The sequence below is a fragment of the Protopterus annectens genome, chromosome 3.part1 (assembly GCF_019279795.1).
Source record: "Protopterus annectens isolate FY-2018-M chromosome 3.part1, PAN1.0, whole genome shotgun sequence".
Classification (NCBI taxonomy): Eukaryota; Metazoa; Chordata; order Ceratodontiformes; family Protopteridae; genus Protopterus; species Protopterus annectens.
In genome coordinates, this window is record NC_056732.1 from 67,813,552 (window position 1) to 67,829,091 (window position 15,540).

At 39.8% G+C, this 15,540-nt stretch overlaps 1 protein-coding gene across 4 annotated transcripts in view; it reads right to left on the reverse strand.

Moving 5' to 3' along the window:
- ZHX1 (zinc fingers and homeoboxes 1) overlaps nt 1–15,540 on the reverse strand; it is a 496,423-nt gene that overhangs the window by 280,422 nt on the left and 200,461 nt on the right. For 2 of the 4 annotated variants that reach the window (XM_044066580.1, XM_044066579.1), the window contains one exon: nt 371–503. The exons of the other annotated variants lie outside the window; for them this stretch is intronic. The gene's annotated coding sequence lies outside the window, so the exon portion shown is untranslated. The remainder of the gene's footprint in view (nt 1–370; nt 504–15,540) is intronic. 4 annotated transcript variants of the gene reach the window in all.

Below are 15,540 nucleotides of genomic sequence, written 5' to 3' on the forward strand. Positions count from 1 at the left end.
CAAGGACAATGTGGCCTCACAAACAACGTAATAAGGTGGATGGTGGGAATGGTGGGCTGTGGAGCTACAGGATGTTCTGAAACTTGTTGCCAAAACATTTTCAAGGTAATGCAGTAGGTATGCGAAACTTCACTGAGAATATCAACCATACTGCAGCTATATGTAAGCAGATTATTTAAACACAGAAGTCTTAAAAAGTTGTATACTTGCAATAAAAGAAAAAAATACATGAACCATGACTGCAATTCTGACTGCAGTACCCCACAACAATGCTGAAACAAGTATATATAAAAATAATTAACAGCTGTGAAATATTCCACCTGCAGGGACTTGAATATGACTTTGTGTAAATTGATAGGTTTTAAGGTACCTTTTAAATACAGACAGATGTCCATGAAGTGACAGTTCTACCACAGTAAAATATTTTTTTAAGTATTTTTCATTGAGAAACTCTGAAGTAACCATCTGGACAGCAAGCCCTGCAGTTCATACATGAAAAGCACCTAAGGAAAAAAATGAAAAATTTAATCTTTCTACTGAAGACTTCAATAACAAAGCAGACAGAGAGATCAAAATACAAATAAATATATAGCATCTTTAGACATCACTTTTCCATCCGGGCAGGCATTTGTCTTTTTCTCCATCCAGAATTCTAGTCATCTTCAATATTTCTTACAATTTGAGACCCAGAAGTTTTCCCTCTATCTGGTCTCACTATGACAAAGGGTGAGTGTTACTCATTTCCTGAAGTGCCAGGATATGACAGATTACTAGCTTACTATCAAATGTGCACATAAGTATAGGCATGGATTTTAACCTTTTTAAAATACTTTCCTAAGATTTCCCATAAGCTACTTATAAAATCTAGATGCAAATAAAACAAAACTACCACCAAACATTTATAACAGAAAATGTTAAAAATTAAAAAAGCTATTGTTTTAAGAATCTAAGTCTGGCTTCTTCAAACTCTCACAGGCATTAAAAGTCTCCCTATCAAAGTTTAGAAAGAAAAAAAATAGACTTCTGGAGCTACCAACCTATTCCATGTTCAAATGCCATACATGTTAACATTTTAGCCCTCAGTTTCATTTCACAAGGACATCATACATTTGGGGGAAATATCACATTTATCCAAATCTTCCTGGAGGATTTAGTATTATGCTTAACAAGATAAGTTAGGTGAACAAGCACAACTACTCAAAGCAGAAGAAATTATAGAAATTACTGAATGCTGAAAATAGTTTTGCACTTCAAACTTCTGCCTCCAGTTACTCGTACTAATGATGTACAACTTAAATTTATTTTAATTGTCACGGACAATGACCTCCTAATCAAACCTACTGTAGTAAAAAGAAAATAGTATCAAATGTAGGATCAAACATGTATTATTCTATGCACATCATTATTTCTTTTGTTGGTTAATACCCTACAAGACAAGAAAAACTCATGGGGCAGATGGGGACAGTAAATTTAGAGCACAAGCATCTAATAAATAATTAAAAATTATCTCTTTTAGAATTATTCACACAAGTTAATTTTCACACAGCTTACTTGGCACACAATAAATGAAAATGCAGTTTAGTTGCACTGTGTGAAAGAGCTCATCATGCTGAGCAAAATGGCAAAGATACTAAGAGCTTAGCATGCATGGGTCATAAGATACTATTTGCTATGGCTACTATGAAATAATGGTGAGGTCTCCAAAGAATCCAAAATTCTAACTTTGTAGTAAAGAAAGCAAAGAAGTTGCCAAATCCTTCAGATTGGTAAAAACAGGTTTATTCAGACAAAACACAAGGATGGTAAGCGCTTTCGCTATTGTAGCTTCTTCAGACCAAAATACAATTAATTAGATGTTACAATCGTATTTATCTAAAAAAGGCGCCAAACCTGATGAAATTTAAAAAGACATGACTAAAAAACATTATTAAAAAATGCTAAGGCATTTTGAAGTTAATAATAACAAAGAATATATATATATAAAACATGGACTACATAAGATCTGAGCCATTATAATAAACATCTTAATATCAGACATTGTGTCATTTATTTAAAAACTTTAATCCTTCTTGCTTTTAACAAGGGACGTAAAGGGACCTTGCCATTAATGCCTGGTGGTACATCAGCCCTGAACTTAATGATCCAATTAATTTCACGGATCTCAGTGTAATTTTCAACATCTCCCCTTCTATGAGTTCTAGATATATGTTCAAGTATCCTAAATTTAAACTCATGGTCAATGCCATATTCAATGGTGTGTTTGGCAAGTGCATTTGTCAAAGTACCTTTCCTAATATGATAGGCATGCTCGCGTATTCTATCTCTGAGTGTCCGATTCGTCTTGCCTACATAATAGGCTGGACACAATACGCATGATGCCAAATACACTATGTCTTTAGATTGGCAGTTGCCTGCCACACATATCCTAAAGCTGCCATTTCCATATGGATACTTGAAAATGGGGTCACTCAAGATATAATTGCAAAAATTACACCTGTTACACGGAGCCATGCATCTATCATCAGGGGATATATTGGTGGAATTGTTATTAGAATGACACAACAGCTGTTTAAGGTTCTTTTTATTCCGATGAACAAACTTGGGTCCCTCACCTACTAATCTGCTAATAGTTGGATCTACAGATAGGACGTGCCAGTGTCTAATAAAGATGTCCTTGAGGGCACCAACATCTTTTGTGTAATAAAGAGGAAAAAGAACCTTGTCACTAGATATCACGTGATCTATGCTAGAAGAAGTGACATCAGCTTCTGAATAAAATCTAGAAGCACCCTCTGAAAAATAGGGCATAGCCCTGTTATCCCTGAAGGTGGTAATGTCTACCATGCCTTTGCCAATATCTTTATCACTATAACCTCTTTCCTTAAACCTTGCATCCAAATCTACCAATCCTGTTTTAAAATTGGTGTCAATGGGTGTATACCTGGAGAGTCTCATGGACTGTCCACGGACGATGTTCTTATAGACATACTCAGGGTGCATGCTTGTACGATGCAACAGCGTGTTTTTATGACTAACTTTCCGGTATAGACCCGTATTTACCATTCCTCCATGCATCTTTTCTACAAATATGTCCAGGAATGGAATCCTTGTATCAGACCATTCCATAGTGAATTTGAGGAACCAAAGAGACTCATTTAACTGCCTAAAGAACTCATTTAGAGTTGTCGTTGTACCTCTCCAAACCAAAAACAGGTCATCCACAAAACGCCTGTAAAAGGGTACATGTGACCTGTATGATGGATCTCTAAATAAATACCGATGTTCCCATTCAGCCATTACCAGGTTGGCGTAGCTATTGGCACAAGAAGTGCCCATAGCTACGCCAGCCCGTGTAACAGGTGTAATTTTTGCAATTATATCTTGAGTGACCCCATTTTCAAGTATCCATATGGAAATGGCAGCTTTAGGATATGTGTGGCAGGCAACTGCCAATCTAAAGACATAGTGTATTTGGCATCATGCGTATTGTGTCCAGCCTATTATGTAGGCAAGACGAATCGGACACTCAGAGATAGAATACGCGAGCATGCCTATTATATTAAGAAAGGTACTTTGACAAATGCACTTGCCAAACACACCATTGAATATGGCATTGACCATGAGTTTAAATTTAGGATACTTGAACATATATCTAGAACTCATAGAAGGGGAGATGTTGAAAATTACACTGAGATCCGTGAAATTAATTGGATCATTAAGTTCAGGGCTGATGTACCACCAGGCATTAATGGCAAGGTCCCTTTACGTCCCTTGTTAAAAGCAAGAAGGATTAAAGTTTTTAAATAAATGACACAATGTCTGATATTAAGATGTTTATTATAATGGCTCAGATCTTATGTAGTCCATGTTTTATATATATATATTCTTTGTTATTATTAACTTCAAAATGCCTTAGCATTTTTTAATAATGTTTTTTAGTCATGTCTTTTTAAATTTCATCAGGTTTGGCGCCTTTTTTAGATAAATACGATTGTAACATCTAATTAATTGTATTTTGGTCTGAAGAAGCTACAATAGCGAAAGCGCTTACCATCCTTGTGTTTTGTCTGAATAAACCTGTTTTTACCAATCTGAAGGATTTGGCAACTTCTTTGCTTTCTTTACTACAAAGTTAGAATTTTGGATTCTTTGGAGACCTCACCATTGTTTTGCTCTACGGACTGCTTTTACGTTTTATTTGGTTCCTGCTTTTGTCCATAGTAGAGCATTTACTCCGTTTGAACTTCATATTATTTTTTACCTGATTTCTTTATTGTTCGAACGGAGGCATGATTGGGGAGGATCAAGTACAGATCGAGCTTCCGTATGTGTTGCACAACCAACAGGAAGCTCCCAGGTTAATGCGTACGGTCTCTGACCGTTTGAAGGACTGTCTACGAGCGGAGGATAATCCGTTGGCGTCCTTTTGTGAAGCGGAAGCCCACTCGGATAACGTTGGTAATGTGGACTTCAATCGTGAGGGTCTGCGGCTCGCATCGGAGAAGCTAGAACAGGATATGTTCAAATTAAAACGCCTTCAAACACAAAGGCAACATTTCGAAATTTGCATCCAACGACGCCTGGTACCGAGAGGCCTAAGAGTCCTCAAAATGCCCACCACGGGCACCTTGTATCCGGATTTACTCTATGATTGGCAGCAACTGAACATAGAGGTAAGCCTCAACTATATGAGGTTGATGAATGACTTTTTTTCACCCATGGAAGAAACTTTGAGGAATGACATTAATGTGGGTCAACAGAGACTTTACAATGACTATCCAGAGATAGCTGTAAATAATATGCTTAGTAATATGCTTGACAATGTTTTGCGATATGAACAGAGACTTTTGAATCAGAAAAGAGGAAAGTTACAAAGAGATAGTATGGATTTTAAAATGGGCCAGATTTTTACTTGGCCCAGGTCTAATGTAAATGATAGCAATGTAAATAATTTTGTAGTTCATGTCAACAATTCCGCAGCCAATGTTAATAATACTACTGAGACACGTAATTTGAATGCTGTTAGCCCAATAGAGAGTCTGGGGAATGTTGTGATGGATGCTTCTGTTGATAAAACTACAGATAGCACTTTGCATTCGGCTGCGAACATCCACACAGGAGAGACGGTTAATTCTGCCACTTCAGCGACCTCTATAGCCAGCGGTGTAGGGACTAGTAATTCTCCCACAGAACCCACTGTACGCAGGAAAACTTTTAGTTCTGCGGTATGCATGGGGAATACATCTGATATGGCCCTTGTTGGGAATACTGCTCCGTTGCCCGTAGCAACGCATTCTTCTGGAAATAAATTTCCTTTTCCCATCAGAACATTTACCAAGGAGGAGAGGGTTCGCTCCAACAGCAGGGGGCGACACAAGAGGAAGCTCTCCCCGGATACCTCCATGAATCGAAGTATCAAGAAAATGTGGGAGAAGAACAAGTAGGACGAGAGTCTATATTGAATTTATCGAGTCAGGTTCTCAGCATACATGAATTGCAGGTTTTATCCAAGGGTCTAACTTTTATTCCCAGTAGAAGTAGCAGACTTGAGGAGACTCTCAAGGATTTTAAATTATTTGTTAGGAATCTTTCCCTTAAAGTCCATTTCAGGAATTCAGGTGCTACTACACAGACAGGTGTGCTCAGGAAACCAAGTTTGTTTGTTCCACCCGTACATCCGTTGGTAGCTGCATATAGTAAATTAGTAGAGGATGATTTATACCGTATGAACAAGACACAGATTCTGTCTTATAGAGGTGGTTTCAATTTGAATTATAAACAGAGAGAGGCATTAGATGCCTTACGTCAGAATCATAATATTACGGTACGTCCAGCGGACAAAGGAGGGGGCATTGTTATTTTTGATACTGATAGATATACAAGAGATATGATGCATATGCTGATGGATGACACGTACTATGAAACTATTTCTGAACAGGGAGTGGATGGAATTATACATAGGGTTCAGTCTACTCTTCTTAGTTTATACACCAATGACATCATAGACCAGGATCTCTTTAATTCTTTTCAAGTTACTCACCCTTTACTACCGAATATTCAAGGTCTCCCGAAGATACACAAAGATCCGGTGAGACCCCCTATGAGACCAATAGTAGCGGGTAGAGGGTGGATTACAGAACCACTGTCCTTGTATATTGAAGCTCAGTTGAGACCTTTAGTAGAAGATAATACGGCCATTCTCAGAGATACAAAGCAATTTCTTCTTGAGTTTTATGACTTTATTAAATCTACTACAGATGTAGACAATCTCCTGTGGGTTACTATGGACGTGCAGTCCCTATTCACAGTGATCCCAAATAGGGAGGGGATGGAGATGGTCAGGTGCCTTGTGGACCGATCAAGTTCTTTCACCTCTAGCAATGTAGATCTCATTCTTTCTTTATTGGAGATGGTCTTGGAATCTAATGTGTTTTGTTTTCAAGAGCACATATTTTTACAGAGGGCTGGCGTAGCTATGGGCACTTCTTGTGCCAATAGCTACGCCAACCTCGTAATGGCTGAATGGGAACATCGGTATTTATTTAGAGATCCATCATACAGGTCACATGTACCCTTTTATAGGCGTTTTGTGGATGACCTGTTTTTGGTATGGAGAGGTACAACGACAACTCTAAATGAGTTCTTTAGGCAGTTAAATGAGTCTCTTTGGTTCCTCAAATTCACTATGGAATGGTCTGATACAAGGATTCCATTCCTGGATATATTTGTAGAAAAGATGCATGGAGGAATGGTAAATACGGGTCTATACCGGAAAGTTAGTCATAAAAACACGCTGTTGCATCGTACAAGCATGCACCCTGAGTATGTCTATAAGAACATCGTCCGTGGACAGTCCATGAGACTCTCCAGGTATACACCCATTGACACCAATTTTAAAACAGGATTGGTAGATTTGGATGCAAGGTTTAAGGAAAGAGGTTATAGTGATAAAGATATTGGCAAAGGCATGGTAGACATTACCACCTTCAGGGATAACAGGGCTATGCCCTATTTTTCAGAGGGTGCTTCTAGATTTTATTCAGAAGCTGATGTCACTTCTTCTAGCATAGATGACGTGATATCTAGTGACAAGGTTCTTTTTCCTCTTTATTACACAAAAGATGTTGGTGCCCTCAAGGACATCTTTATTAGACACTGGCATGTCCTATCTGTAGATCCAACTATTAGCAGATTAGTAGGTGAGGGACCCAAGTTTGTTCATCGGAATAAAAAGAACCTTAAACAGCTGTTGTGTCATTCTAACAACAATTCCACCAACATATCCCCTGATGATAGATGCATGGTTCCGTGTAACAGGTGTAATTTTTGCAATTATATCTTGAGTGACCCCATTTTCAAGTATCCATATGGAAATGGCAGCTTCAGGATATGTGTGGCAGGTAACTGCCAATCTAAAGACATAGTGTATTTGGCATCATGCGTATTGTGTCCTGCCTATTATGTAGGCAAGACGAATCGGACACTCAGAGACAGAATACGCGAGCATGCCTATCATATTAGGAAAGGTACTTTAACAAATGCACTTGCCAAACACACTATTGAATATGGCATTGACCATGAGTTTAAATTTAGGATACTTGAACATATATCCAGAACTCATAGAAGGGGAGATGTTGAAAATTACACTGAGATCCGTGAAATCAATTGGATCATTAAGTTCAGGGCTGATGTACCACCAGGCATTAATGGCAAGGTCCCTTTACGTCCCTTGTTAAAAGCAAGAAGGATTAAAGTTTTTAAATAAATGACACAAGGTCTGATATTATGATGTTTATTATAATGGCTCAAATCTTATGTAGTCCATGTTTTACATATACATATTCTTTGTTATTATTAACTTCAGAATGCCTTAGCATTTTTTAATAATGTTTTTTAGTCATGTCTTTTTAAATTTCATCAGGTTTGGCGCCTTTTTTTAGATATAAACGATTGTAACATCTAATTAATTGTATTTTGGTCTGAAGAAGCTACAATAGCGAAAGCGCTTACCATCCTTGTGTTTTGTCTGAATAAACCTGTTTTTACCAATCTGAAGGATTTGGCAACCTCTTTGCTTTTTTTACTACAAAGTTAGAATTTTGGATTCTTTGGAGACCTCACCATTGTTTTGCTCTACGGACTGCTTTTACGTTTTATTTGGTTCCTGCTTTTGTCCATAGTAGAGCATTTACTCCGTTTGAACTTCATATTATTTTTTACTATGAAATAATGCCTTGTAAAAATTTGTTTTTCTGCCTACAGTACAGCATATTTCTTTATGAGCTATAACCAATACATATGTGAGAAGTTCACAATGTTGTCAATGACTGGGCAGTCTTAAACATCAAAGTACTGTTTTGTTTCAGACAAAGTTACATGTAGGAACAAACACACACTAAAGAAGTCTATGAAGGGGAATTAGCACCTTTTAGTCTGCTTAACTTTTTATGAATGAAACCTAAGACTGTTCACTATCTTAAACAGAACTGAATCAGTGAATAAATGGGCTACAGAGCCAATATTCATCTTAAAAAGTACAAGTACATTTGTTTAATAAATATACACCACATACTATACCTGTGCTAGATAATGAATTACTGGAAAGTCTTCCTTATAAGGACTTAAGGATTATGACCCAGAAATAGTTACTGAAACACTTAACAAAAGGCTGCCTAAGTTAAAATAATCAGTAAGGAAAAAAATTCAGTCTTATTTTTCTTTCAAGGAAGAAAAAAGTAAACCCAAGACGTAATATTCAAATCTATCAACTAAAAATGAACGAGAAGATATATATGAATCACATCTAGAAACAGCAAACACAAGACAAACAATTTACTGTCCAGGAATGTTGACTCAGACAGAGCAAGTTGTGCAGAATCGGGCCATCCACAACGCATATTGATCATACATTTGATAGCCAAAGGAATAGGATTTGTTATATCAGTCAGGTGTGCAGCGATTTGTTCCATTGAAAATAAATCATGCATTTTTTTAATGTGTGGATCTTTACACCAAATTTACTGAAATAATTAAACTAACTGAACATCCACAAGTGTGATCACGGCATTATGATCTATATTCTTGAGACTGGATACACAATGTTGTCATATCTGGCAGTGTTCCTCAATGCAAAAGTCAGGAATTTTGAATATTAATAAACGTTGGAATTCAAACACAATATGTCCAAGCCCTCGCTATCTGCAATCTAATGGACAAATGGAGAAGCAAGATGGAAGTGAATGAACAACAGGTTATAGAATAAGGAAACTGACTGACAGGGAAGCTGCACATTTTGTTAAAAAGAATATTTACACTGCAAAATCTATTACAGGTTAAGACACGGAACTAAAAAGAAAGTGCTGGAAGTTCACAGACACAATGCTGTCAAATTACTTTCTGCTAGTGATTTAAGCGATCACCCAAACACTATATGAGTGTAAGCAGTACTTGAAAAAGAGCTGGATTCCTCATGGTTTAATTTCTCCAAATCTTTTGAGTTTCTAATACAATGATGGGAATGGAAGCCGTTCCTAAGTCAAAGTATGATTAAAGTTCATGAAATTAGTATTGTTTCAATATTTGATGTTAGTCAAATGTGCACTTCACAGCACCTGCAATGTGCCCAGAATTAACTCCTTCTGCAAATCATATGGAGTTATACGTGTCTTGCTCTTATACTTGGTGGCTTTGCAGTTGCCCGCCCCTACTGTGACACACCTCCCAGTCTAGTGTCATTAGCTCATTCTTCTTAATACAGAGAGAACATTTGATAAGGCCTTCTGTTCCTCCTTTTTACCTTTTCAAAAAGTAAAACAAAACTTTTTTTTTCTTCTTCGCCTGAACCTTCTTGTGTTCTGACTATCCTTCTCAAACATATTGGAAATATACAGTATATTTCAGAGCATTTGTTATAACTGTATTTGCTATAACTGATTTAAGTATTTTTTTCTGGCTTTTTGAATATTTACTGCTTAGCGACTGCATCTTAGCCTGTTTATACAGCTCTGCATTCTATTTAAACTGTTTTTGGGTTGATTAACTGTTTTGCACTCTTAAAAAGTTATTTGTTGCTTAATTTTACCTGTAGGCTAACACACTCAAGTGTGCTAGCCACTTAAAAGCATTTATAGCATTTACTGTCTGTTTTTTTCCTTGTCTCTGTAAAAAAAAATCTCTTGTTTTCCCACCTTACTGAACTAGAGTAGTCCAGTTTCAGAGTTGCTGATCCCTGGGCTTTGTTTTTAGTTCCTGTTACTGATCCATTGCCTTATTAGGAAGGAGGGAAGTTTCTTTGCTTACCAGTGGGAGTGGGAAGCACTGAGCAGCCTTTTGTCCGAATTGGTGAAGTTTCAGCCAGAAACTAGTAGTCTATTGGTCGTTTTGGGCCAATTCCTAGCTCCTTTCAGCCCCTGCTATAAAACACGCTAAACACGTGTTTTCCAGCTTGTACCAACTCTGCACAGATCCTCGTGGTGGCCTGCAGAGTGATCCAAGCAGCAGAGAGCTAAAAGAGTGACTTTCTACCAGATATAAGTATTTTTGTGGCTTTCCCACTGTTATTAAGCTAGCGACTGCATTTAGCCTGTTTTACTGCTACTTTAAGTGATTTCTGCATTTTACACTGTTTATTGCACTTTAAGTTACTAATTGTTGCAAATTGTTTCTGTAGGCTACACACTAAAGTGCGCTAGCCGATTTACAGCATTTATAGCATTTACTGTCTGTTTTTCCTTATCTCTGTAATAAAACAAAAAATCTCTTGTTTTCCCACTTTACTGAACTAGAGTAGTCCGTTTCAGAGTTGCTGATCCCTGGGCTTTGTTTTTAGTTCCTGTTACTGATCCATTGCCTTATTAGGAAGGAGGGAAGTTTCTTTGCTTACCAGTGGGAGTGGGAAGCACTGAGCGCCTTTTGTCCGATTTGGTGAAGTTTCAGCCAGAAACTAGTAGTCCATTGGTTGTTTTGGGCCAATTCCTAGCTCCCTTCAGCCCCTGCTATAAAACACGCTAAACTGTACTGCTGATCTAACCAGCATATCCTATAACTGAAAAGTTCATCTCTACTTGATTCCCAAGTAGACTATTCTCTATCTGTAAAGCCTAGCACTTACTCCTACAGTACTTGCACCTTGATAAAGCACTCTTATTATAGATAGTACCCCACCAGCCCAAAACCCACTTCCCGAGTCCTTTGAAAGTTCTTTATCTACTACTTCTAGTATGTCGAGGGATCAGTTGCTAGTGTCCTCTCCAGCTCAACTGGTGAACCTGGGAATATTGAGGCAATGTTACAATTGCCTCATGTACACAGACAATCCTCTCCTTCTCCCACAAAACACAAATGCATGCGAGAGATGCAACTATACGGCCAAATTGGAGGCTGAGCTCTCTCAACATAGGACTGGCAAGACCAGACAGGAGGAGAAGGCAACCACACACAATACATACCCAGTCACACATGGTACCATCACAACTTCAAATCATACACATACTCACACAAAGACATACTCGGAGGCTCTGGTCAAAAATTTACCAAAACAGCAGAGGCCAAAGCAGACACCCAAACAACTACCACCTCACGACCCAACACATGCAACACATAGACCACACAGTCAGAGTGTCAAACAGTCACAGCCCTTAAGGCCAAACAAAATGCCAGACACACTTGTCATTGGTGATTCCATAGTCAGACACACTGACGTCCCGCTCACCAGACTGAGTAAGGAGAAGGTCACAGTAAGCTGCCTGTCGGGCGCTAGAATCCGCCACATAACGCAAGCACTCAGGTCTCTCAACAGCAGGTACAAGTCGACTCAGTCATTGTCCACGCTGGTGTCAACGACCTGAGACGCACCTCCTTGGACTACATGAAAGGGACGCCGAGGAGCTCTCTGATTATGTAGCCCAGGCAGGTATGACCCTGACCTTGAGCAGTATCCTACCTTCACCTAGAATGATGCCACAATACAGTGATAAGATGATCAGCTTTAATAATTGGCTTAAATTCTGGTGTCATTCAAAGGGGATCAATGTCTGTCTGCCTGGGATGACATGCTGGACAAGCCACGCTGCTTCAAGGGACGGCTTGCACCTGTCACCCTGGGCTTCCGGATATTGGCAAAGGCTCTTGCCACCCCATAGTGCCTTTTTAGGCAAGGCTCAAATTCTAAACCTACCACCCTAGAACACCAAAAGGAAAAACTAAGGGTAATGCTGCTCAATGCCAGAAGTCTCAATCTCAAGATGCACGCACTCGAGGCCCTTCTCAATATGGAGAACATCGATGTCTGTGCTGTGACAGAAACCTGGTTCAAGGCTCCTGAGAGCACCCCAGCACTAACAGGTTTTACCTCATATCATACGTTCCGGCCCCAAAATCCGGACAACACCAAGAAAGGAGGGGGGGTGTCCATATTCATAAAGGACACCCACACCTCAAGGTTGGTGGCAACGCACGATGCATCGGAGACCATCCAGGTGCAATTAACCATAGGCAAGACTGCTCTGCAATTTGTAGCATGTTACAGGCCACCCTCTCAAACTCAGGAACCTCACATGGCCTTCCTGAAAACATTGGAGGGGATAAATGTATCTCCAAACACCATCATACTAGGTGACTTCAACTACCCTAATATAGACTGGGAACACTACTCAAGCCCGAACACTCTAACCCAAAGATTCCTGGAGTTCATAAACTCAAATGCCATGGAACAACTAGTCACCATCCCCACAAGAGGTGAAAACATACTTGATCTCATCATCACGAACATGGGATCAAAATGTTCAACACCGGAAGTATACCCCTCACTGGTGAGATCAGATCATAAACTAATCTCGCTGGAGGTCCTCATCCCGCCCCACCTGAAACAAAAAGACCACAGTGAAAAACTTCTCAAAAGCCGATTTCACACTTCTAAAAACTAGTGTGGTCTCCTTTAAGGCCCCTGAGCCAGTGGTAAACATTACTCAAACCGCTGAATCACTTACAAATGCCTTCTACCAGCACCTACAGGACTGCATGGATCAGGCAATCCCAAACAAAACTAAGACTCTCTGTACCAAAGGCAAGCGTCCAGTCTGGTGGACCCCAGCCATAAACAAGCTCTACAACAAAAGGAGGAAGCTACTACAAGATAGAGCAAAATCCTTGAAAGGTAAGACACCTTTGATCATTATAAGTAAAAACTAAGAGCTCTCATAAAATCATCCAAGGCAAATTTTGAGAGAAAAATCGCCAAGGACTCTAAAGACAATCATAAGGCCTTCTTTAGCTATGTTAGAAACCTAGGAGGAAACTCCCAGATATGCTCAGAATTAGTTCAAAATGATGTGAAAATTACTGAACCTACACACATTGCTAACATACTGGCTGACAGGTTCAGTGCAAACTTCTCCCCTCCACCCCAAAGGAGAGATATCTATTCCAGAGGATTGTAGCCCCCAAACATCTCCAACGCCCAGGTGAGAACTGCCCTCACTAAGGCAAAAACACAGCATCCATGGGACCGGATGGTGTCCCGGCTGTGTGCTTCATGAACTCAACGAGGAATTAAACCCACAGTTAGGACAGCTGTTTAATCTTAGCCTCACCTCAGGATACGTGCCCAAGGAGTGGCGACGGCGACTGTGGTCCCACTTCATAAGGCGGTGCCTCCACAGACCCTGGAAATTACCGCCCCATTAGCTTGACAAGCCTTATCTGCAAAGCCATGGAGAGGATCATAATGGAACTCATAAATAAAGACATAGGGAACTTGCAGACTTTGGATCCAACCCAGTTTGGCTTTGTCAAAGGCAGATCCTGCCTCTTAAACTTGGTTGACTTTTCGAGACAGTCACCAAGGCCATTGATGAGGAAAGGCAGTCCATACAGCCTACCTTGACCTGGCAAAGGCCTTGACACAATACCCCACTCAGGTATCATCGAAAAACTCATCAGCTTGAATGTAAACCCATACATCACAAGATGGGTTGCAAACTGGCTAAGCGACAGAACCCACAGGGTCAGAGTTGCTGGAGCCATGTCAGACTCAAAGCCTGTCACAAGTGGTGTCCCACAGGGCTCAGTCCTGGGTCCACTCTTGTTCGGCATCTACTTTTCTGAAGTACAAGCAAACACAGGAGGGTTATGGCTGACAAAGTTTGCAGATGACTGCAAACTGGGCCATAGTCGAAAACACATCTGACACAGATATCCTCCAGAAGGGCCTCACAGAAGCGGATAACTGGTGCCAGAGCCATGGCCTGAAGTTAAACGCCAAAAAATGCATAGTCATACCCTTCGGGAAAAACAAGGTTACCCCTAACTACCATATAGGTGACAATCCACTGAGCACAGAAAAAGTCATCAGGGATCTGGGGACCCAAGTTGACAGTAGTCTTCGTTTGACACTCATGTTGCTAAAGTAGTTAGGAAAACCTTCTATATCGCCCACCTGATCATGAAGGGATTCACATCTAGATCAAGGGAGGTCATCGTCCCCTGTACTCATCACTCATTAGACCTATGATTGAGTACAATGCCCGTTCGAATGTATCTGACCAGACACCTGATGCAGCTTGAAAGGCCCCAAAAGTTCCTCACCAAAAGGATAAAGGGTCTCAAAAATATGTCTTATGCTGCCCGACTGAAAGAACTCCAGCTTTATTCAGTCTCATACCGCTTGCTCAGAGGTGACCTGTGCCTGACATATAAGGCCATGTCAAACCCAGATTTGATGAATATGCTTCACCTCAAAAATCTAGATCCCTCAGAACCACAAGGGCGGGAGACTTAAACCTTGACACGGTTATAAATAGAACGTGCTGGAGGGACAGATTCATCACCCAGAGACTCCCTATGCTGTGGAACAAAATCCCGGTACATGTGAGGCAGAGCACCTCGCTGGCCTTGTTCAAGAGGAATCTTGACCAATGGATGGGAGATCGCAGATATACCCCAGGGATTACTTCAGTGTCACTGCTTGACAGAGGCACAGAAAAATGATAGCCATAGTTTTTATTCAAACTAAAGGGGTGGCAAAAGCCACATAACTATGGGCTAGGCTTATAAATGCCCTTGGGCAGATAGCCTAGTATGAACCTATGAACCTATGAACGGTATTGGTAACATTATCTAAATAAGACTTTAAATTATTTTTTATGAAAGCCTTTGCTCCTACTGCTATTGGAAAAGTCAGTGTCCTTACACATTGCTCTCATTTCTGCCTGCAAATCCTGATATTTCATGACTGTGTATCTTTGTACATGACACACTAATTTCTAGGACAACCAATTTCAATGATCAATGCTACTTTTGTCTTTTTTTTCATTTACCACTATATCCGCTTTTCTCAAATCTATTTTTCAAATTGATGATAATGGTTGATCCCAAGAGATGTACACTTCGATTAACTATAATGCTTTGTGGTTTACGTTTCCAATGCTTCTCAGGTACTTCTAAACTGTAGTGTTTGCATGATCTCCACTGCAACAATCTTGCCACATTATTATGCCTTTCAGTGTATTGCACAAAGCAACAAGATATACAATGCTTTCCAAA